The sequence below is a fragment of the Pleurodeles waltl genome, chromosome 6 (assembly GCF_031143425.1).
Source record: "Pleurodeles waltl isolate 20211129_DDA chromosome 6, aPleWal1.hap1.20221129, whole genome shotgun sequence".
NCBI lineage: Eukaryota > Metazoa > Chordata > Amphibia > Caudata > Salamandridae > Pleurodeles > Pleurodeles waltl.
The window spans coordinates 647,741,633-647,765,711 of record NC_090445.1 but is presented as its reverse complement, the minus strand read 5'-3'; positions in this window follow the sequence as shown (position 1 = coordinate 647,765,711).

Here is a 24,079-nt window from a genome sequence, read left to right as displayed (position 1 = left end):
ACTATATTCTTAAAGAAGCCTTTGGCAAGGAAGTGTAGCACTGACAGGAATTGGACTGTGGGAGGGATGGCATAAGGATTACGTATGGCAGGCAAGAGTTCTGGCTCCAACTGCATACAAAGTTCCATAATGGTGTGACAATTCAGATGATAGGTCTGATAATGTACCTCTCCTCCTAGGTTGCAAGGTTGACTAGCAGACGATACACTGGTGCATGTCTCAATCTCCTCCTGAAAGTCCATCTAGGATAGAGAGGAGAGAATGTACAATGTGAGAAGCACTCCATACATGTTAGTTGAACATGTCCTCATTGCACACACCTAACACTGTAGACATGCCTCGCACTTCTGACACACACTACATTGGGCATGCTTGTTGCACATTGCTGTCCCTGATCAATAGTTTGTGATGCTCATGACTTGTGTAATGTTCCCTATCTGGTACACTGAGCTGTCCTGCACTGAGCATATATGTAGTCATGCTATATGCCTATATGGTTACACCGCCCATGAGGCTCCGAGTATCTGGATATGCACTTCATGTGACAACCGGTCATATGACATCACTGTGTCGTGCATGTCACATGTATCAGGATAACCATGATGGCACAACATATGCTTGCTACGCATTTAGGTCACTAAACGTGTATGGTGCACTTATGTAGCTGCAGCAAGGCATGATATGTCCATAAAATGGTGGCTGTTTCTCCTGCTGCACAGGACAGTTGAAAGTGACCTAAGTCCGCCGGAGTATGTCGTCATGGCAGTAGACAATCGCAACCGCAGTGTAACTTCTCGTTGGTTAACATTGCTGCCTATGGGGACTGGGGCCAATGGCGATCACCGCCGGCGGTGATGGTCCTGTGCATGGTGGCGATGACTGTCATTTTCTGCAGCCTTGCTCACTTGACTCCTGACACCCTTGGAAGCAAGACCTCAATGACCTGAGCTGCTGTGCACTGTCTCTAGGATCTATCATGCCAAATCCTCCAGGTGATAGGGCCCCAGCCTTCACACAAGAAGAGTTGGAGAAGCTGGTGGAAAGGGTCCTACCCCTGTATGAACAGCTGTATGGGGCACCAGAGGAGCAGATGAGCCCAATGCCATAGTCATCTGTGATAGGGGTGTGTGTGAGGGTGAATAGCGTAAGTGTACCAGTCAGGGAGTACATGCATGTAGGAGGTATGGAGTTAAGGTGTGTGAAGTGTGATGATGGGTATGTGTGAGCATTTGGTGAGTCTGATGTTTATAGTCCACTGCTGGTGGTATGGTGCCAGTCTACATGACTATCTCCTTCTGTCTGTGTCACCCATGCAGGTAAGCGCCCATCAGAAGGGGATATGGCGTGCCATTGCTAAACAAGTGAGGACCCTGGGGGTTCATAGCCGGTGGAGCACCCAATGCAGAAAGCGGTGGGAGAATCTAAGACGCTGGGCCTTGAAGACCACGGAGACCCAGCTGTGGATGTCCTCCCAACAGGGGAAGGGTGCACGTTGGACCCTGACCCCCCAATGGCCCGCATATTGGTGGTGGCCTACCCCGAGGTAGATGGGCGTTTAAGGGCAGCACAGCAGCCACAAGAGGGTGAGTACTGACTGTATCCTGGGACTTGCCTGGCCTTAGATGGGATTGGGTGCCTCACAGGAGGCAAAGTGACATTGTTGTTTATGCTACATATAAATCATCAATTGGTAATGGGTATTAGGAGCCCTGGCAGAGTATCTTCAGTAGATGTATTTCCTGCTTTACTGTCAGTGAATGTACATTTCACATTTCCATACCTCTCCATGACTCCATCATGGCCATACAATGGATGTGAGTGCTTGGATCACCCTAAGCATTGTGTATGACCAGCTCCATGCATCTGCATTAGTCGCGCTGAGGTGTCAGTCCACTACTATCTGTGTAGCCTACCTGTACGTGCTACTGTGTGACTCTCCTTAAACTGCGTCTGTGCACTTCAGGTACTGTATCTGGTATTGGCACATTGTGGGGCTGGCATTCCTGTTCCACCACAGGAATTGCCCTCATGAGACAGGAGTATTTGGGTGATCTGCTGACTGTAGGGAATGTGTAGGTAGCCAAACTGGGATACTGAAATATGTAGAATCTATGAGGCCTGTTTGCAGAGAACATGCATGCCTAGGAGCTATACTTGGGGGAATGTGCATTTCAAACCTTTGGGATGGTACTAGAGGTGGTAAGTGACCTGGGAGATCCATTATTTGTCACCATGGTGTGTACATGACATGTATGACAAGGCCCTGGTAATTTCTCTGCTGCAATGCTGAGTAACTGTCTACATCATGTCACAATTGATATTTGGGGGCACATCTGATGGCCTGTGACTATTACAGGTTGACTTGGGTAATTGGTAATGGCACATTAGGAGTGGTTTGGATATTGTATGACACGTGGCGTGTTGATGTGATTCAATATTTGGATTCAGTCTCATCAGGCTGCCTTATGTGGCAGTGGGATGTGTAATTGGTGAACAGCCAGTGGTGTTTGTCCATGTGTGCCTATTGAATGCAATACGTTCCCCTCTGAGATGTGTGATGTCTTGGCTCTGTGACAGGTTTTGCCATTTGTAGAATGGTGTGTGTGAGGCTGGAGGAGTAGTCCAACTGGTGTACCTGCATGTGTGGTGGCATTGGAAGTGGTCCATGATGTCATTTGCGTGTTCCATTGGTACATCTGTTGTGACATTGCACTGAGTGGATATTTTTGGATGTGTTGTATGTGGTACATTGGGCCATTGTTGGTGCACTTAGCAGTATGCTAAGTTGTGTTATATGTGTTGGGTGTCAGCTGCACTGGCACTGTGTTAGGGTCTGACTGATCACATAGCACACATCAGAAGTGAACTTTTTGGGTGTCTGACTTGTACTGGGTAAAACATAGTTGTTCTCCATAATGGCATAACTGTACTGAGTGACCAGCCATGTAATATGACAGGTAGGTGCAATGTGGTCTGTGAGTGGAGTTGCCTTCAATGTGATTGACATGTGACGAAGGACATGGACTTATCAAATGTTATTACTGTAGAAGCCTGAAGTGTTGTGCTCAGTCAGCTGCACATCCAATGGGTGTAAGGGGTATGGAGATGGAAGTTGTGTATTCAGGCATACTGTTGATACTGCATCCAGGGCATGCTGTGCCAGCTAAAAGGTCTTTGGTTGACATAATGGGGATGACTCTAGTAGTGCTCTCCTACTTAGGTATTGATGTAGGTGTGAGTGTTGGCATACAGGTGTGGGTGGTAGTGACATGTAAAGACATGATGTAAAGAATGAGTAATGCCAATTGCCATTGCCTAGCTATGATTTGTAATGTTTAGCTGTGTCTATAAGTATATGTTGAAATTTTTCCCCCATCTGTCTCTCTCCCCCTCCTTCTCTCTCTCTTTGTGTGCATCAGTGTCATCTGGCGAAAGAGAAGGGGCACAGGCAAGTGGGGAAGTAGCAACCCATGGGACCCATGAAGCTGGCACCAGCGAGAGCAAGGGACCCAGTGGAACGGAGGGCGAGGGGAGTGCCACGGGGGAGACTGGATCTACCACCACCTTCTCTTCGGAATCCTCTTCCAGTGGACACTCCCTGGTGGTGGCAGACCCATCTGGGACCACCCCAGCACCACCTTTGTGCGTCACCCCCCTTACTACCACCACCCTCACAGTTTCTCCCCACCCATTTGCCCATGCCACCTCATCCAGGATGGTGGGCGTCTCTTTCACCACAGGCACCTCTGCCCCAGTCAGTCCTGTTGCCCTCAGTGAGGAGACTATTGACCTTCCGAAGTCCATCTCTGTGGGTCAGTCGACCATCATGTATGCCATCCAGGGACTCGCATCTCAAGTTCACGGTGCCACAGCTGGCCTACAAAGGTCCTTTTAGGCACTGGCCTCCACTCTGATGGCAGCCAGTTTCCCTTTGTCTCCTGTCTCCCCTCCAACAACCTCTTCCCAATTTCAAACCCCTCTCCCCTTACCCATCCAAAGCACACATACACACAAGCATGCATCCACCTCAACAGACAAGGGTAGCTCAGACAAACACAAGCATCACAAGACCCACCCCCGGCATGCACACCAGCAACACCCACCTGCAGACACAGCAACATCCAGTCCCTGCACTGGCTCCCCCTTCACCACCTCCTTCACAGACACTACACTAGACACACATGCAGCCACCACACCATTATTGACGGATCGAGTTACCAGTCCTATCTTACCCACAGTCAGCACAATAGCAGACCCACTAACATCCACTCCAGTCACCACATCTCCATCTATACAACCACCGACACCCCCACATGCAGCACATGTACCATACCTGCAGACAGTCACCCCAATAGACAGTCATCCATCCACCACAGCATCTCCCAGCAGCTCCTCTTTCCTCCCAAGGCACCTAAATGCCTGCACTCACACACCCAACAGATATCCAGCACCCACAAGCATTCCACGCACGCACCTGAAAGCAAGACATCAACCAAGACACATCTCACAACTACTCCTACACCCTCCACTCCCAAACCCTTTCGCCATCACTGCCCCCGTGTGTCTAAAATAATTTCCTCTCAGAGTTCTCCCTGTTCCCTACCCATCTCCCACCCTGAGAAACCCCGAAGCACTTGGTGTCCCTCCCCAAGTCCTGGCCTTCCACCTCCAAGTCCTCCCCTGCCCCCAGTAGTGCCCATGCCCCTCCCTCTGCCAAGAAGTCTTCCCCTCCCAAGCCCAAGCCAAATGCCCCCTCCCCCCAAGCCCAAACACAAGCCCAAGGACCCCCTCCCAAGCCCAAACACAAGCCCAAGGACCCCCCTTCCAAGCCAAAACCCAAACCCAAGGACTCCCCTCCCAAGCTCAAACACCCCTCCTCCCCACTCACCCCTGAGGTTCCTGCCTGCCTTCTTGATGCCCCTGCCCTGTGGAGGTCATTTTGCAGTCAGGAGTCAAGCAGGAGCACAGTGAACTGCCATTTGTGCCTTTGGCAGGATGAACATTAGACTGGCTAATGGCCTTATGATAGTAAATAGTATCACTATTCTTCAGTGTTACTAGGTTGGGAAGAGTTGCAAAGATTAGTATTTTTTAAAAGAACTCTCATTATCATATATTAGAAAGGGTTTGTGAGTGTATGTGTCTTCTGTTTTAGTTCTGTCTTTTTCTACTAACCATTACTTTTTTAAATTTTGGAATGGTTGGTAAGTCTTCGGCCACATGGGTAGGAATATTACTTGCAAACTCTCTTAACACTGAATCAGACAGGTCAATGGAGTTGCCAGCTAATGCTTTTATTTGCTGGCCAGTGCCCCTTATTGTTAACCCTGTTGAAGAGACAGAGGGGGTTATTCCAACTTTGGAGGAAGTGGTAATCTGTCCCAAAAGTGACGGTAAAGTGACGGATATACCACAAGCCGTATTACGAGTCCATTATATCCTATGGAACTCGTAATACGGCTGGTGGTAAATCCGTCACATTTGGGACGGATTACCATCTCCTCCAAAGTTGGAATAACCCCCAGAGTTATTTATGCTCAGTGCTTTTTTCAACTCAATCTCCAACAGTAACTACTCTGTCTGTGCGAGAGGTTGAGCAGTAATTTACAGACCTCTGGTGGAACTGTGGTTCAGTGTTTCTGTCCTTACAATAAACATTTCATTACATTTTAGTAATGTTTCCCTCCTAAACATTATCTAGGATGCAAGGTGCATGTATTCCATTTTAATACTGGTTTTTAACAAACAAATACTTTTGTCCTAATACAGTGTATATCACAATGTTTTATTGTTTTTATGTTGTTTTCTAAGAATAGATTCCCATCTCGTTGTCTGATAGACTGTAAATAAAAAGTTAATTGTTTCCTTAAATATGTTTCATGGCTAGTATAGAATAGATTCTGTTTTTTTGTTTTTAGTTGTCCATTTGACTTTGTTACTTATTTTTGTTACTAATTTACAAGAGAAAAGTTCAGGTTTAAAAATTTGATATTTGGTGGATTTGTTATTTACCTCGTGGGAATCTGGATATTGCTTGCTGATCTCTCTTCTAGTATTGCAGATTGTTTTGATTACTAGGACTTGAAACAACATAGAAATATAAAAATGCTGGTTTATTCTGTTTTCCTCACTGAAAATCAATTTTACTCTGCACTTGGCCACCTTTAATATTTGGATTTGTTGGAATAATAAATTTGCTAATATAAGAGAAGGTGTTAGTAAAAACTTTATTTGTAGCATTGTTTCATAAATATTTAAATTTTCAGATGGTATTTTTGGGGACAGTGTTCTGATAAATTATTGATTCTGATGGTTTCTTATTTCAGGTCACCTACTGATAAATAATAATGTGTAATACTTATTTAAATGCTTTTATATAAAATATGTAATAATTATTTCTCCCCTGAAGACATTTCTAGTAAAGAGATTTAAATATTAACACTTGAAATAATTTATGATATGACACGATGTAATTTCCTTGAAAATTAATCACAGTCTACTCTTTTTATCCACTCATGCAACTTACTATTATCCAGATATGTAAATATAAAAACAGGAAATGCACTGAAATAAAAATTAAATTGGTAAGGGGAGAAGCTGTTGAAAATATTAAGGTATGTTCATGTTTTCCTTACCTCTCCTGGCATATGGTAGCAAGTGTCAAGCTCTATCAAAGTTGTGTAATTTCCTTAGAGTCAGACGCTTGGCTGGTAACAAAATGGTGGACATCCTCTTTGTCATAGTTGTAAAGGCTAAATCATAATTTTAAACAAAAACTGATCCAGAATCTATAATTTTCCAAAAGCTTTCATGACTATACATAATGCATTGAAAAAAACATTTTTACAATATTTTCACCTTCCTCTACAGCTTAAGGGGATTGACATCTTGGTGTAAGCAAGTTTAAAAATGACTTTTAAGCATAAAATACTAATGAAAACAACAATATTCTATTTTTAAGAAAACTACTAAATTAATAGAAAGGACTTTGAAAAATATGAAAAAATTTAAGTAGAATTACTTACATGTAGTAAAGACATGAATCGTTAAGAACTTGTGGGGTAAGAGCATGTGTTGTAAAACTCACAGAGCAAAGTCCTGTGGGGAAAAGGCATGTAGGGTAAAGTCTAATATTCTCCGGGTCTCCCCTCTGTAGCTTCAGTAATGTCATCAATACACGTCTACTGTCTGTAAAACAATCTCACCTGCATCTTGTGTGAAAGGCCAGGAATGGATCCTAGAGACACATCTGTTATTCTAGCTTACTCACACACATCAAGCACGTATCTTGCAGGCTTTATGGACAAATACACATATACTTGGGATGTTAGTGCTATGAATTGCATGGAAGGGGTACTTTACATGAGTAGACCAGTAGGCCTGCACTCTAGAGGCACAGATAAAGATCTCTGGTTACAACTATGGATACACAAAACACTATACCCTGCAACCTCACATCTGGCCTGACTGCGTATGCTCATCTATCAGTGGAAGGGATGTTAAAGACAGTCTGTGTTTGGCTTGTTGTACTAACTAGTTAGTAACCCTGCCTGTTTTAGTATGGTTCATGTGTACATTACATACTTTTTCACCTATGTCATCCATGCAGGTCAACGTCCATCAGAAGAAGGGGTCTTGGTGTGCCATTGGCAAGAAAGTGCGTACCTTGGGGGTCTACAGCCAGCAGAGTGCCCCCTATCAGAAGAGGGGAAGGACCTGAGATGCTGGGCCAGAGGGACAGCAGAGGTCCAGCTGAGGATGTCCTCCTAACGAGGAGGGGGTGCCCATCGGATGATGACACCCCCAATGGGCTGCATTTTTACGGTTGTCTACCCTGAGTTGGATGGGCGTTTGAAGGCAGCACAGCAGCCACAGTGGGGTAAGTACAGACCTAACTCATATTTGTCCCTTTAGCAGGTGATTGAGTGAGGTAATAGAATGTAGGCTTTGACAATGTGGTAAGAGCAAAGTGTCACAGATTTTCTGTGTACATATTGATATACCGCAGCCAATCTATAGCACACATGTCTGCACATACAAACGTGTTTACAAGCATATTACTCAACTATGTTGTCCCCTCAGTACAATAGCATAATATGGTGCACATATGGCTGTGTTGTATGTGTACCACTATACAGCATTTTCTACTCTGGTGGTTGCTAATACCCACCAACAGGTCAATCCTCCCAGTGTCATGGTGGTAAGGTGTGCAGGTCCTTGATCTCTTTCCTCTGAAATGTCTAAAGATTCCTGTCTATGTGCAACCTAGAGTCAAATATATTCAAGTCATCTCTAATTTTCTAATACTTTCTGATAAGTGACAGCAGCATGTGAGGCTTTGATGTCCATTTGACATGTCACATGACATACAAGGTTAACATCTTCACACCTGCTGCAAGGTAACCCGACTTGGTAGGTGAGGTATGTGCATAGACATTTGTGAAGTCTCATCAGAGTAGACAGCATGCATGTTGGATACCATTGAGGTGTTGCAACATTTCTATGGGCACACATATATTAGTATCAAAGGCTAGGAATGTTACTACCTTGCTAATGTTCTGCTACTGGAAAGTGGCCACACAGCTTTGTCTTTGGACATACTGTTGTAGGCATGACACATACGCAATGGTAGCTTATTCACAGTTAGATTCTTGACAGATATGTATCGACATCAGGTATCAATTGAAAGGTTCAGTAATAAATCAACATTGGAAATAGTTATGTCTATTTGCTGTTGTTATGAAAGATGTGACAAATGAGTCCTTGCTGTTTGAGAACCTAATGTTATGACACCTATGTAGTGCAGGTGTGACAGTTCACATACACATGTGAGTAGTATTGTAAGTGTATCTAGCTTGCTTCTGGCTTGCATCATGTTAGGTGTATGTGTCATGTTAGCAACACATATGTTTTGGCCCTGAGAATCCTCCTCAAACAGATGTAAGGCTTGGCATGTCTGATGTGTGTGTAGTGATGTACCCACTCAGTCAGTGGCCTACTGATGGACTAATTTCATTATGAAGTAGGTCTGATTGTCATCTTTCTGCACAGTATGATAGTCCATATGTAAAGTACACTCTTTTTGACATGTTGTGGTTGTGTGAGGGACATAGGTCTGAGCGTACTTGGCTCTTACTTGACTGATAAAGTTTGTTTTCAGAAGACCAATGACCTAGATGATTTGTTCCACTCTGTATTTTCAATCCTTGATACATCACTATTGGTGGGTGTGTGTATGTGTGATGCGTTCTGACTCCTTGACCTAAAATTGAAATGTATGACAATTTGAGTTGTTAGAGGTTTGCATGTTTCCATTGTATATGGTTCTAAGTATGTGAAATGAAGAAGATATGGTTTTCTACACTAGGCTTGCTTGCCTTTACTTTACAACATGTGTCATAGTCTGGTACATGATATCAGAGTAAAATATGTGTATGTGTTGAGTAAGTGATTATGATTAGTGATAAGCAATGTCACAGTCCCAAACTATTATTTGTTTGGTGCTTGACTATGTTGTTCTGGATAGGGAACCTGTATCTCGTGGCAAAGTCACCTTGTCATGGTATTATCAGTGTGATTGGTCAACTTCATCCATGGCATTGTATGTGTCAGTTAGGTAGCTTGGCTTGCGTTAAACACTGTTTATATTGAGGGACATACATCGTATTTTGATGTGAAATGATGTTGTCACTTCACTGGCACTACCTGGGGATGTTGGTGAACAGGATGTAATGAGACTTATGTGTACTGTACAATGGAAGTGTTATTTTGTGAATGTGATGACCCTACCTGACTTTCTGTTTTTCAGTATCAGCACCTACAGGTGAGGAGATGGGGCACAGCCAAGCAGGGAAGCTCCTAGGCCCGGGATCTCCAGTCACGAGAACACTGAGAGCGAGGGACCCAGTGGCCTGAAGGGCGAGGGGAGTGCCATGGGGAGACCAGATCCACTACATCTTCTTTGGAATCCTCCTCCAGTGGCCAGTCCCTAGTGGTGATGGACTCATCTGGGACCACCCCAGTACCATCTCTGTCCACTGCCCTCAATTCTATCACCGCCCTCCCTGCACCTTCCCATCCAAGTGGCCATACCCGCCCATCCAAGAGGGTGGGTGTCTCCTTCGCCACAGGCACCTGTGCCCCAGCCCCTGTTAGCCCTGCTTTCCTCAGTGAGAGGGCTACTGATCTTCTTAAGTCAATCTCTGTGGGTCAGTCGACCATCGTGAATGCCATCCAGGGACTGGCAACTCAAATCTAACAGAGCAATGCATTCCTGGAGGGCATTCACTGTGCACTGGCTGCCTTACAGAGATAATTTCAGGCTCTAACCTTTTTACTGACAGCAGCCAGTCAACACTTGTATACTGTTCTCCCTCCAACTTCCTCTTCCTAGAAGAGTCCCCCCTTCCCCGAGCCAGCCAAGGCACACAAACAGACAGGCTTGCTTCCACCTCAACATCCAAGGGTAGCGCAGACAAACATGAGCACCACAAGACATACCACCAGCACACATAGAGAAAACATCCACCTGCAGACACAGCAACAGTCATGGCCTGCCCTGACACCTCCACCACCTCCAACATCACAGACACAAAAACTGACACACCTGCAGACAACACACCAACATTCAGTGATCCAGCCACCACACCTATCCTACCTGCATACAGCACACTAGCAGACTCTCCGATATCCACCTCAGTCACCACACCCTCAGACACCACAACTATTAACATGCCTAAATGCAGCACATCCAGCACACCTGCAGTCACCACCCCAACAGACAGCCATCCACTCACACAGCATCCCCCACCCCTCCACCCCATCAGCCCAAGACACATAAACACCCTCACTAACCCACCTAACAGACACCCACCACCCGCAAGCACAACTCCCAAAATACGCATCCAAGACATCCACACATCCATGTCAAACAACCACTCCCCCACCCTCCACACCCAATTGCCCTTCTGATAACTGTCTCCATGTGTCAAAAAAAGGTTGCCTTTCCGAGTGTGACATCTTACCAGCTCCCCTGTTATACCCCTAAAAGAACTGTTTCCCTCCCCAAGGCCATCCCGTCACCTCCAAGGCCTCCCCTATCCTCCCTGCCAGCACCCATGCCCCTCCTGCAACAAAAAGACCACCCCTCCCAAAAAGAAACAACTTCCTCCCAAGCCAAAGCCTAAATCCCCCCTCCCAAGCCTAAATCCCCTCCCCCTCCCCCACCACCATGAGGTGCCTGCCTGCCCCCTTGATGCCCCTACCTGTGGAAGTTACATGGCAGCCAAATATGGGCACCATTTAATGCCTTTTTGTCTGTTTTTAAGTGCAATGGACTGGTCTATGGCCTTGAACAATCTTATTCAATTCCATTATTTTCAAAAAATTAAACCAATGACTTGTTGGTTTTCTGGTTACAGCTTTGTCCTGCATTTCCCTTCCTAGAATTGAGTTGTTCCTGGCTGACATTGGTTGTGTGGCAGTATTTGTGTGTGTATGTGTGTGATGCTTGATGCTTCCAGTATTGTCTGAGCAGTCTGTGAGGTTGTGTGCAGTGCCTTTATCCCCCAAGGACAGGGTTTTGTGTGATGGGTATGTAGCTGGAATGTTGCTGTCATGCTGGTGTGTTGTTAGTGTTGATATGTGTTCGTTGTCATACTGTGTGGCTTTGCATGTTTAGAATGTTTGATTCTGCGTTTAATGTGTATGGCATAATAGGTTTGGTGCACTGTGTGTGTGTGTGTGAGTGTGTGTGATGTGATGTGTTTGTCGATGGCTGGGTTGGATGAGGGTATAATTGTGTGTGTTTCATCACAGATGGTTGTATATTGTGTTGAATGTGTGTGGAGTCCCTGGCCTATATCGGTTGTGAGTGTTTGACGTGTTTATATTTGTGTGGTTGTGGTGTTGATGTTACGAGTTTGTATGTTGTATTTGAATTTGTGAGGCTGTGCCTCTGCTGTGTTGCAGTGCGTAACTGTGTGTTATTGACGTCTGGTGTGTGTGTGTGTGCAGGCTGCATTGTGTGTGCTGTGTATGTGTGGGTGTAATTGTTGCTGTATGTGAGTGTGTGTATCACTGTACTATTACATGTGAGTATAGCCTACATACCCACCTCCCTATGGTGTGTTATGTAACAGTTCAAATTGATATCTTTTACAAATGTAACAAGTAAGTGTGTGTGCTTACGGTTGTTGTCTTCCTCGTTGGCGATTATTCCGTTGTCTTTCTGTGAGCAGGAGCAGCAGGATGATGTCTAGTTGTGGTTCCTTGGCGGCTCCGGATGAGAATGGCTTCCTGGAGGTGAAAGTCTCTTTTTATACTGTTCGTTTCCGCCTGGTGTTCCGTGGTAGTCCGACCCTGGCTGAAATCTTAGCGGTGTGTAACCTCATCATGAGTCTGGTGGAAACATGGTCTCCGCTGGATTGGTAGTGGCTCCAATCTACCGCAGCGGTCTAACTGCATTGACGGTGCCGGCAGTGCTTTGACGGGATTCTGTTGGCAGTCAGACCTTCACCGCCAACATGATGGTCCTCGGACCGCCAGCCTCGTGATGAGGCCCTAAGGCCAGCATCGGGGTGTGGGCATTCAGGGGAGCTCTTGCATTAATAAAGATCAAAGTGTGGCTCACATCCTCTAGAGTATAGGGAATGGGTCCATGTGCCAAGGGGATGAGAGAGAAGTAGTTTAATCAGGGGTGTCAAGGACGTCCCAGTCAGGGCTGCCGTTCAGTGACATCCACCTGTTCTACCATAACCAATCCTTCTCCACTGTCTCCGTCCAGTCTTGTAGTTCAAGAATCCTCTTCCGTAGCTACTTTGTCCCCCTGTTCTGAGTCGGAGTCGCTCCTCTGATTTTCCCAATTACCCCAAATCCCCCTCCAGAGACCTGCCAGTTGAGGACCTTAGAAGGGGCAGGCCTAGGCCTCTGTGAGCACACAAAATTAGCATGACCCTAGGGCCAAAATCAAAGACCAGGATGCTAGAAACATGCAGTTGGGCACTCAGGGCAGGAAAACCCAACTATGCACCATGCAGGGGTCAGTCACATCCCAACAGCAGTGTTCCTACATAACTCATAATGAGTAGTTGCTCTGTGGACCTGCCAGCATATTGATGTCATGTTTTTCCAGCTGCAAATTGAAATAAATGCTACCAGCCTTTGGCTAAGGACATGTCCTGGCAATAAACTAAACACAAAGTCCACGAAAAATAATCTGACTGGATAGTTTTTCAGAGGTTATTGATGACTCCGCAATAAACGCGCTGTCAAATAAATGCCTAACAATGTTGCCATTATAGGGGTCTGTCTTTGTCCCCTGCAGGATGGCAAGCAATAAACATCCGTAAATGTGTATGATGTGTTGATGGTCCATCAATAGCCTGTATCTCTATCCATGAATAAATTATGATTGCATCATTAAAATTGATTGCCATTAACGGTTTGCATGATTATGCCCTGTATGAGGAATATTTGTTTAAAATCGCGCAGCATTTGTTCTATTGATTTGGGCTACTGTCTGTGATTGACAGCTTTTTAAAGAACGGAGATGAACAAGGCTCCGCTGGAATTGTGAACTCAATGATTTGTAATTTGATTTGATTCCTAACATTTTCTAGTCCACTGAAGCACTGGCCTGATGTACTTAGGGCACATGTTTTCAATTGTTCGATGAACTAATTATTCTGTCTAGTCTTCGTAATGCCTAATAGGGCATCAAGTGGAAATGTTGCAAAAGTAGAGATGCAGTCCGAGAATCATACCATGGAACTCCTTTAACCATATTGTTACTGACACTAGATGTTTTGTTTTATGACGTTTGAGGTCGGAATTTATTTTGTCCTGTTTTATTGCATTTCCACGTGGATTTTTTACAGCAACGAATATCTGATAGGTGGTAATATAAATGGGAAAAAATAATTCCAGATGTTGATCAAACTGTGGGATTGATTAGCAAATATTTTGCATGAATAAATGTGACTTGCTTTTCTACTACTCCTGCCTTACTCATTATTTTCTGAAGAACGCCAGTCAGTTCCAAAATGCAGTAGCAAGCCACAACAAATTCTTTGTGGAAAATGTTGTGTGGTACGTGCGGCGATCGCAATGCACACGCACATAAATAAATACACAACACCTGGACAGTAACTGTCCACCAGTCAGCTCGGGGATCGGCGCTCACTGCCATCCTGCTCTTTTCTTGCCTCTCCCCGCCCACTGACGTATCTTTATTTAACCACATGCCCCTTGTGACCAACAGGGTCATCGCATGGGGCTCACACAGAAGGGGGAGTCAGGCGAACATCCCCTCCATCCATCCATCGCGTAAATGGTAGTGCCCGTGACCAATTGCGTAACTGGGGTGACACCACATTCCTCCCCAACAAAGAAAATGAAAAATAGGTAAGGCCATCAGCCGCTAATCAAGAATGATACCCGAAAGGTTAGTTTACACCAGATGGTCCCGTAACTTCTGAGATGGAGCTGGATTACCTCTCAAGGCATACCTGGTGCGCGTGGATCTATCGCCATTGGCATCAGTCCTCTGATTATCGGAGGGTTTTCCATCATCCAGAACATTGTCAGGAAAATTGGGGACTCACCCTGAGGCACCGGATGAGGCCACGGGACTGTCAAGTGGACCACATACTGAGTCTTGATCATCATCTGATAAGGAACCCCTCTCTTCACCTCTGTTCAAGGAAGGGGGAATAAAACGTCTTGAACATGGATATATTCCTGGTGACTGTGGAAGCGCCTCTTCGGGCAACAACCATGGCTCCACTTCTCTGCATAATGACTTAGGGGCTTTGATCAAATGATAAGCGGAATTTGCTCCTCTGCGACTGTGCTTTCAGTAGGACTGTATCTCCGACACCTAAATCGGAAGCCTTCACATTCTGCCGGCGACAAGTATGTTGGTTCCTCTTGACTCGTCGTTGGTGCACATGGAAGTCACTTATTGTCCCAGGCTTCCAGTGACGATAATGAGGTATGGAGTCAACCACTACCCTCCCTAACGACACATGAGCTGGAGCCTATCCAGTGGTGGAATGAGGAGTCTGTCAATAGTTCCTCAGGAAAGAATATATGGCATTTTCCACAGGTTGCCCCTCAGCAGAGACAATTTGCATGACTTTGTTCAATGTCCTCATTAAACGTTCAACTTCCCCATTCGCTTGGGGTCAACGGGGTGTGATTCTCCTGTGTCAGATGCCGGCGGCTTCAAAGTATGATGCTAGTTCTTGGCTTTGAAAAGGAGGGCCATTATCAGTCTAGACTTCTGTAATGATGTCATGGGTGTCTTAAGAATCTTCTCGATCTTGGTAATCACAGTGTCATCTATCAGGGCTGAAATTATCTCTACTTCTGGGAACTTAGGGTAATCATCAATCATCACCAAGGTGTGCCTTCCATCAGGGAGGCTCCCAAAGTCTAAGCTCGCTGATACCCTGGGTTGTTGTGGTCCGGTCTTGGTTTCTATTGGCGCAGGCCTGCTGGATTCTCCTGACGCCTGCCACCATTCACAGGAGTGTGCCAGCTGTTTAACCTTTCTATCCATCAAGGGGAACCAGACCTTGTTCGTAGTCTATTCTTTGTCTTGACCATCCCTTGGTGCCCATGATGGGCAATTTGGACAACTCTGTCAGCAAGGGAATAGGGAATAACCAGACAAGGACCCCTTAATAGACATCAGTCTGGATCGACCGACAGCACTTGCCTAACATGGTACAAGCTCTCTAATATCCTCTTGGATTCAGGTTTAAGTGCTGACATCTGTTTCCTGACGGCGTGCCACTGGTTGGTTCGTGTAGCCTATATGGCCTTTTGCAGGAAATCATCTTGTCTGGTAGCTTGAATGATGTCCTACTGCTGGCACGGTCAATGATCGTGATCTGTCAGCTACATACCTTACATACTCCTCAACCTCTTGGGCGTAATGCCGTTTCTTTGGAGTAGCCTCATTTCTGGCGGTGGAGCATCAACCCTGAGTCTTTAGCCGTTGTAGCACTCTTCGGAGACGGGTATGGTGTTCTGGAAATGATTTGGCATGAACCAGAATATCATTGCTGACATTCATGACCCCAGGAAGGTCGCAAGGAGCTCGTTGATTACATTCTGAAACACTTCAGCAGCGCTGGATATGCCAAAGTTGAGCCTCTTGTAGCGCCGGAGTCCAACATAAGTGGAGAATATGGTGATATAGCGTGATTCTTCCGCAAGAACTAGTTGGTGGTATCCTGAGCGTAGATGTAACTTGGAAAAACAGCAGGTCCCACTAAGTTTGCTGATCAAGTCGTCAATGATGGGGGTCAGATGCCTTTCACGCTTGTTAGCGACATTGGGGAGGCGCATGTCCACGCATATTCGCACTTCTCCCGGTTGCTTCAGTTTTCGCACAACCACAATCAGCGATACCCACGATGTGGGTCCAGAGACTCTTTCAATGATGCCAGCAGACTCAAGTTTGTCCAGCTCCTTCTCCACTTTTGGTCAGAGGTGAAAAGCAATGCGCCGATTTCTGAGCGCTACCACCTGTTCGTACTCATCGATATGTAGCCATATCTCTTTGTGGCCTATGCCATTGAACAGTTCTTGGAACTGTTGTAGGACATCAGCCATGGATTCTTGATGTATCCCAAAAGCAAACGACACCAGTCTCAGGGCTTCGGCGGTCTGACACCCTAACAGCATTCCGTGTCCTCCTTCAGCCACATATACGGGAGCATTAATGGAGCAAGGTCCGTAGGCAATGGATGTTCAAACCGGCTTCCGAGTGCAAGGGGACTGTTCTGTACATAGGCATATACTTTCACGTTTGTAGTTTTTCGGTTGGGGCAGGATTCATCTGGCGAAATATGTCTGCTGCTAAGAGATTAATTGAAGCTCCTGTGTCGATGAAAGCAAGGGTGTGGTGTTCACCTACTCATATCTGGCATCACAGGAGCTGTTTTGAGGGTTGGCTGGCTGCGCTTATCATGAAGATAGAGTGTATGACGTGTTCCTCAGCTTCGTCGTTGTCCATATCACTGCTCCTATCTGGTTGGCTCATGGCTGTATTGACAACGTTGTTTTCAGGTCGCGGTTTGCTGGATCTACACACTTTTGCAAAGTGATTTACCTTCCTGCATCCTGCGCATCTCTTCCCTCTTGCGGAGCAGTCGGAGGGTTTATGTTGAGGTCCCCACAGTATTCACAGGATTTTGGGCTCCTGCCAGTGTTTCTTGGTCTTGTCTTGTTGGGGGACTGCATCACAGCGTTGACGGGCTCTTGCTTTAATGGCCTTTGGAGTGCCGCTTCCATATGGGATGCTCTGGCTTAAGAGAGTTCTTTAGTACACCCCATTGTAAGGATGTCAGGTAGTGCCCTCCCTGATTCCTCGAGGATTCTCTCTCTGAGCTTCACAGATGCACACCCTTGGATTATCTGACCTCTTATTTCTTCAGTTCCATCCGCAAACGCACAGGTGCTAGCCAGCTCCTTTAACCGCTTGTAGAACGAGTCAATCGATTCTTCTGCTTGTTGGCAGGCCTATGAACTGTTCATAATCTGTGTTGGCCATAGGTTCAAAGTGCATGTTGAGGGCCGCTATGAGAGTTATGTGTGTCTTGGGGGTGGCCTCCGTAAGATTCTTTGAGATTTTGTAGATGTCTTTCTCTCCTAGGTGTAGTAGCATGGCTCTCTTTTGGGCATCCTTGACTCTGGTGGCTTCAAAGAAAATTAAGACCCTTTCCACCCAGTCTTTCCATCTGAACGCTTGCGCAGACGGGGCCCTTTTGATAACAAAAGGTTCAACTGGAGGAATGTTGGAAGTTTTGGAGACCACACTATGTGAGCTGGTAGGTTTTTAACGTGTGTGGCTGTAGCAGCAGAGAAGTGGTGTTTTTAAGTGTCTCAGGCTGACTTGATAATTCCCACTTTCCTTGCAAAATGCTAGGGGGACTGCTGTCTGGGAATTGTAACGTGAAGTGTCCGCTTTACAGATTAGTCCAGTGTTTTTTTTTGTGGAATCTGATTAACTCTTACCAGAGCAGAGGACTGAATCTGCTGGATTGTGGAATCTGCAAATTTTCAGCACAAGGGACCTGGGGCCTGGAGGCACTACGTCCGCGTCTTGTGCAGGCCGGCACGGGGACAGCCGTGTTCACACAGGGTGAGGCTCCTCAGCACTGTTGAGGCAGCTATCTTCTCAGCAGGAGAAACTGCCCTTATTTCTGGCACTCGTGCACACCGAACAGCAGCAGAGGATGCCTGATGGAGGTGACCAAGTGGCACGAGCACCAGACGGTGAGGCACGGCTGCCGACGGGTGGAGTGGCAGGTGGGTGGCGTCCCAAACTTGTTGCCAAATTGTTGACAGTAACTGTTCACCAGTCAGCTCTGGGATCGGCACTCACTGCCATCCTGCTCTTTTCTTGTCTCTCCCCACCCACTGACGTATCTTTATTTAACTACATGCCCCTCGTGATCATCAGGGTCATCACATGTGGCTCACACAGGATAGGGAGTCGGGTGAACTTCCCCTCCATCCAACTATCGCGTAAATGGTAGTGCCTGCGACCACTTGCGTCACTGGCGCAGCACCACAAAAAGAACCCTTTGTGTATTTGACTAGTGGGTCAATAGTTAATAGAAGGGCAAAAAGTAGAGATATAGGCCCTCATTCCGACCCTGGTGGTCGGTGATAAAGCGGCGGTCCAAAATATGCAATTCTGACCCTGGCGGGAACCGCCAACACAGCCCGCCGCATTAACACTCCGCCCGCCACGGCGGAACAAACAAACAGCGCGGCGGTCCCCGCCAACAGCCAGGCGGCAGACAATGTACCGCCCACCCTATCACGACCCACCAATCCGCCACCTTTTCCGGGGCGGGAGCACCGCCGATAAAAACACGGCGGAAACAGACTACGAACGGGAAAACGCTCACCTCCACATACACCACGCGAGATTCCGGCAGTATGGAACCCGAGTTGCAGGTCATCCCCGCACTCCTATACCTGCTCCTGTACCAGGAGCACGCCCGGCGGCGCGGAAGACATCGGTGAGTACTGCACCTACGACACAGGGGAGGGCAAAGATTACCGGCACACACCCACCCACCCACACCCACTACAACACACACATCAATGCATTCCCACAGATCACTGTCACAACCCACAAACCCCCCCCTTCTGAAATTATGCAAAGACCAAAAGAAGAGATCTCAAACGGGCAGATATATTGAAAAATGGACAGCAGTAATCCAAATAAATAAATAAACTATGTACAAAATATATACATCTACTAAATGTAGTCCAACCACTGTCCGTGGACCACAGGGGTCCTGAGCAAAGGGGCAAGGCCCAGTCCCACAACAAGAACTCCACGGAGAGAACACTGCAGGGGCATCAGAAAGAAAAAAGGACAGGCACCTCAGGGGGAAGGGAAGGGGGGGCACCTCAGCCACTTGAGTACACGACGCCAGATCCACGAGGGGACTCCATGACCACTGGCCCTTCCTGGGGAGAGCAAAGCCACAGTCCAAACAGTCCATACAGTGGGTGGCCTGCCCACTGGGCCATCCTGGGGAGAGCAAAGCCACAGTCCATACAGTCCATACAGCGGGTGGCCTGCCCACTGGGCCATCCTGGGGAGAGCAAAGCCACAGTCCATACAGTCCATACAGTGGGTGGCCTGCCCACTGGGCCATCCTGGGGAGAGCAAAGCCACAGTCCAAACAGTCCATACAGTGGGTGGCCTGCCCACTGGGCCATCCTGGGGAGAGCAAAGCCACAGTCCATACAGTCCATACAGTGGGTGGCCTGCCCACTGGGCCATCCTGGGGAGAGCAAAGCCACAGTCCAAGCAGTCCATAACAGACTCCACTGCCACTGGAGGAGGCATGTTGGCCAGAGGACATCCTGCAGCCCTGCCCGAGACAGATCCTGCCCTGCCACGTCTGCCAAAGGGCCAGCGGTTCCTGCCTTGAAGGGCCCAGTTCAGCGGTTCTTGCCGTGAAGGGCCCAGTTCAGCGGTTCTTGAGACGGCGGGCCCCAGCGGAGCGGTGCTGGAGACGGCGGGGCCCAGTTCAGCGGTTCTTGCCTTGAAGGGCCCAGTTCAGCGGTTCTTGCCGTGAAGGGCCCAGTTCAGCGGTTCTTGAGACGGCGGGCCCCAGCGGAGCGGTGCTGGAGACGGCGGGGCCCTGTTCAGCGGTTCTTGCCTTGAAGGGCCCAGTTCAGCGGTTCTTGCCGTGAAGGGCCCAGTTCAGCGGTTCTTGCCGTGAAGGGCCCAGTTCAGCGGTTCTTGAGACGGAGGGCCCCAGCGGAGCGGTGCTGGAGACGGCGGGGCCCTGTTCAGCGGTTCTTGCCTTGAAGGGCCCAGTTCAGCGGTTCTTGCCTTGAAGGGCCCAGTTCAGCGGTTCTTGCCTTGAAGGGCCCAGTTCAGCGGTTCTTGAGACGGCGGGCCCCAGCGGAGCGGTGCTGGAGACGGCGGGGCCCAGTTCAGCGGTTCTTGCCTTGAAGGGCCCAGTTCAGCGGTTCTTGCCGTGAAGGGCCCAGTTCAGCGGTTCTTGAGACGGCGGGCCCCAGCGGAGCGGTGCTGGAGACGGCGGGGCCCTGTTCAGCGGTTCTTGCCTTGAAGGGCCCTGTTCAGCGGTTCTTGCCTTGAAGGGCCCAGTTCAGCGGTTCTTGCCTTGAAGGGCCCAGTTCAGCGGTTCTTGCCTTGAAGGGCCCAGTTCAGCGGTTCTTGAGACGGCGGGCCCCAGCGGAGCGGTGCTGGAGACGGCGGGGCCCAGTTCAGCGGTTCTTGCCTTGAAGGGCCCAGTTCAGCGGTCCTTGCCGTGAAGGGCCCAGTTCAGCGGTTCTTGAGACGGCGGGCCCCAGCGGAGCGGTGCTGGAGACGGCGGGGCCCAGTTCAGCGGTTCTTGCCTTGAAGGGCCCAGTTCAGCGGTTCTTGCCGTGAAGGGCCCAGTTCAGCGGTTCTTGAGACGGCGGGCCCCAGCGGAGCGGTGCTGGAGACGGCGGCCATTCTATGGCCAACTGCTCATTGCCTGGTGGTGCCCTCCTGGGCAGCGGGGATGGTGCTCCTTCAATGCCCACCTGGGCTGTGGGTGGTGGGGCCCTCCTGGCCAGCTGGGCTGGGTCCTCCCTGGGCAGCGGCTATGGGGGTGGTGGGCACTCCCGGGGCAGCTGTGCCGGTTCCTCCCGGGGCAGCGGCTATGGGGGTTGCGGGCTCCTCCTGGGCAGCTGTGACGGGTCCTCCATGGGCAGCAGGCCTGCTGCCTGACTTCTCCGCCTTGCTGCCCTTGCCCTCCTTAGTCGGGAGTCAGTGGCCCTTTCCTCCCTTTGGAGTTGTGGCTGTTGACGGTGGCTGGCTAGTGTCCTGGGGGGATATCGAATCCGGGCTCCGGCGGCGGCCCTTCCGCCTTCTGCTCCTCTTCCCAGGGGGTGGGCTGGCTGTCCCCTTGCTGCTGGGCGAAGATCCAGACCTGCGGGCTGGTGGGCTCCAATACCCCTGCACCCTTGTCAAGGGGGCTGCAGGGCTGGTGGTGGCTGAGGTGCTCTTTTTACCCCGACGAGAAGGAGGGGGGGCTCAGGGTCAGGAAAGAAGGTAGCAGTAGAGAGATAGATTTTCTTGGGACAATGGAGAGTGGAAGGTACAGTGGGTATGGGAGTGGAGGGAGAGGATGTGGTTGTAGGCGAGACAAGTTTGCTGTCTTTGGGTGCAGGTGCAGGAGCGGGAGGCTGTTGTGAGGTGGATGGCTGTTGGGTGGGTGGGTGGCTGCGTTTGTGTGGTGTGGAAGAGGGGGTGACAGACACAGTGGGAGAGGACACAGGGGACGTGTAAATGGCAGTGGGGGTGGTGACTGCACGTGTGCGGACTGGAGTGGAGGGTATGCTGGTGATGGAAACACTGGCTGATGGTGAGGTGAATGAAGGTGTGAGTGTAGACGTCACAGGGAGGGAGGAGGGAGACGAGGAGGTGGGGGTCACAGAGGTGGTAGTGACTGTTGGCATGTCTGCATCGGAATGTTGCTTGTGTGAATGTCTGCGTGATCTGTGGTGCTTATGTTTGGATGAGCTGCTCTTGGGTGTTGAGGTGTGTGCAGGCTGGTCTGATGGTGTGGGTGGGACAGGCAGAGGAACAGGAGACTGGGAGGAGGGAGTTAGTAGAGGGAGGCAGGAGACAGGGACAATGGCTGCCGTCAGTGCTGAGGCCAGAGCCTGGAACGATCGCTGATGGGCAGCCTGACCCGAATGAATGCCCTCCAGGTACGCATTGCTGCGATGAACCTCCCTCTCCACCCCCTGGATGGCATTCAAAAGGGTAGTCTGCCCAACAATGAGCGTTCGGAGGAGGTCAATGACCTCCTCACTGAGGGCAGCGGGGGTAACAGGGGCAGGGCCTGAGGTGCCTGGGGCGAAGGAGATGCCCGGCTTCCTGGCAGAGCGGGCACGGGGCGAACGCTGAGGGGCTGCTGGGAGGGCGGAGATGGTGCGCTGGGTGGCGGCTGTACCTGTAATGGCGGGGGGCACGGATGGTGCCACCCCCGCAAGGGAGCTCCCTTCCGAGGACGTGTCCGTGTCGCTGCAGGGTCCAGTCGTCCCCGTCGTGGAGCTCCCCTCGCCCTCCGTCTCACTGGTCCAGTCAGACTCTGTGGCATGGCCCTCCTGGGCCATGTGAGATGCAGCTCCCTCCTGCCCCGATGCCACTTCTCCTCCGCCTGATGATGCTGATGCACACAAGCACAGAAGGACAAACAAAAAGGGGGGGGGGAGAGAGAAATAAAGAGATTTTGAGTACATGGATCACCGGTACAGTTAGCGGACATGACAGACACAGATGCCCCCTGCACTAAGTTGCGCACTTGGGGTCCGCTACGCATTCCGTGGAACATGCCCTACACGCCTAGAGTTGACAACTGCACCCATGGATGACACGGCCCAGGGATGGCTGTACTGACACACTACTGAGGGTGGTGGCTGGGGACACAGGGGCTTACGGGGGTGCCCAGCCTACAGATATCGCCCTGGCCTAGGGGGACCCACAGCCCTCCTCCCCCACCCAGACACCTCCACTGCGCGACAACAGAGTAGATGATGCTTGTACTCACCCCCTTGTGTCTGCTGTGCTGCCCTCACGCGCCCATCCAAATCAGGGTAGGCCACCGCCAGGATCCGGAACATCAGGGGGGTCAGTTGACGGCAGGCACCCCGCCTACGTTGGGAGGCCATCCCCAGCAGAGACTCGGCGGTCTTCTTGGTCCCGCGGCGGATGTCCTCCCACCTCTTGCGGCAGTGGGTGCCCCGTCGATGGTGGACCCCCAGGGTCCGGACTTCCTTGGCGATGGCACGCCAAATCCCGATCTTCTCATGGGCGCGGACTTATGTGACACGTACAGGGAGGGAGAAATACCACGTTCAAGTTTGTCTGCATTATCGTTGCCAGTGGCCCAACGCCCCCCATCCCCGCCAGGCCCCCCGCCAGGCCCAACATGCCCCCCATCCCTGCCAGGCCCCCCGCCAGGCCCCCCGCCATGCCCAACATGCCCCCCATCCCCGCCACGCCCCCCGCCAGGCCCAACATGCCCCCCATCCCCGCCAGGCCCCCGCCAGGCCCCCCGCCAGGCCCAACATGCCCCCCATCCCCGCCAGGCCCCCCGCCAGGCCCAACATGCCCCCCATCCCCGCCAGGCCCCCGCCAGGCCCCCCACCAGGCCCAACATGCCCCCCATCCCCGCCAGGCCCCCCGCCAGGCCCCCCGCCAGGCCCAACATGCCCCCCATCCCCGCCAGGCCCCCCGCCAGGCCCCCCGCCAGGCCCAACATGCCCCCCATCCCCGCCAGGCCCCCCGCCAGGCCCTCCGCCAGGCCCAACATGCCCCCCATCCCCGCCAGGCCCCCCGCCAGGCCCACAAGCCAGCCAGTGGCCCCAAATCCATATTGAATTAAACTCACTTGTTGGTCTGGAGGACCGTAGAGTAGCGCATACTGGGGAGGACCCCATCCACAAGTTTCTCCAACTCCTCTCCAGTGAAGGCAGGGGCCCTTTCCCCAGTCGCAGCAGCCATTGTCCCTTCCAGACCGAGGTCACAGCAACA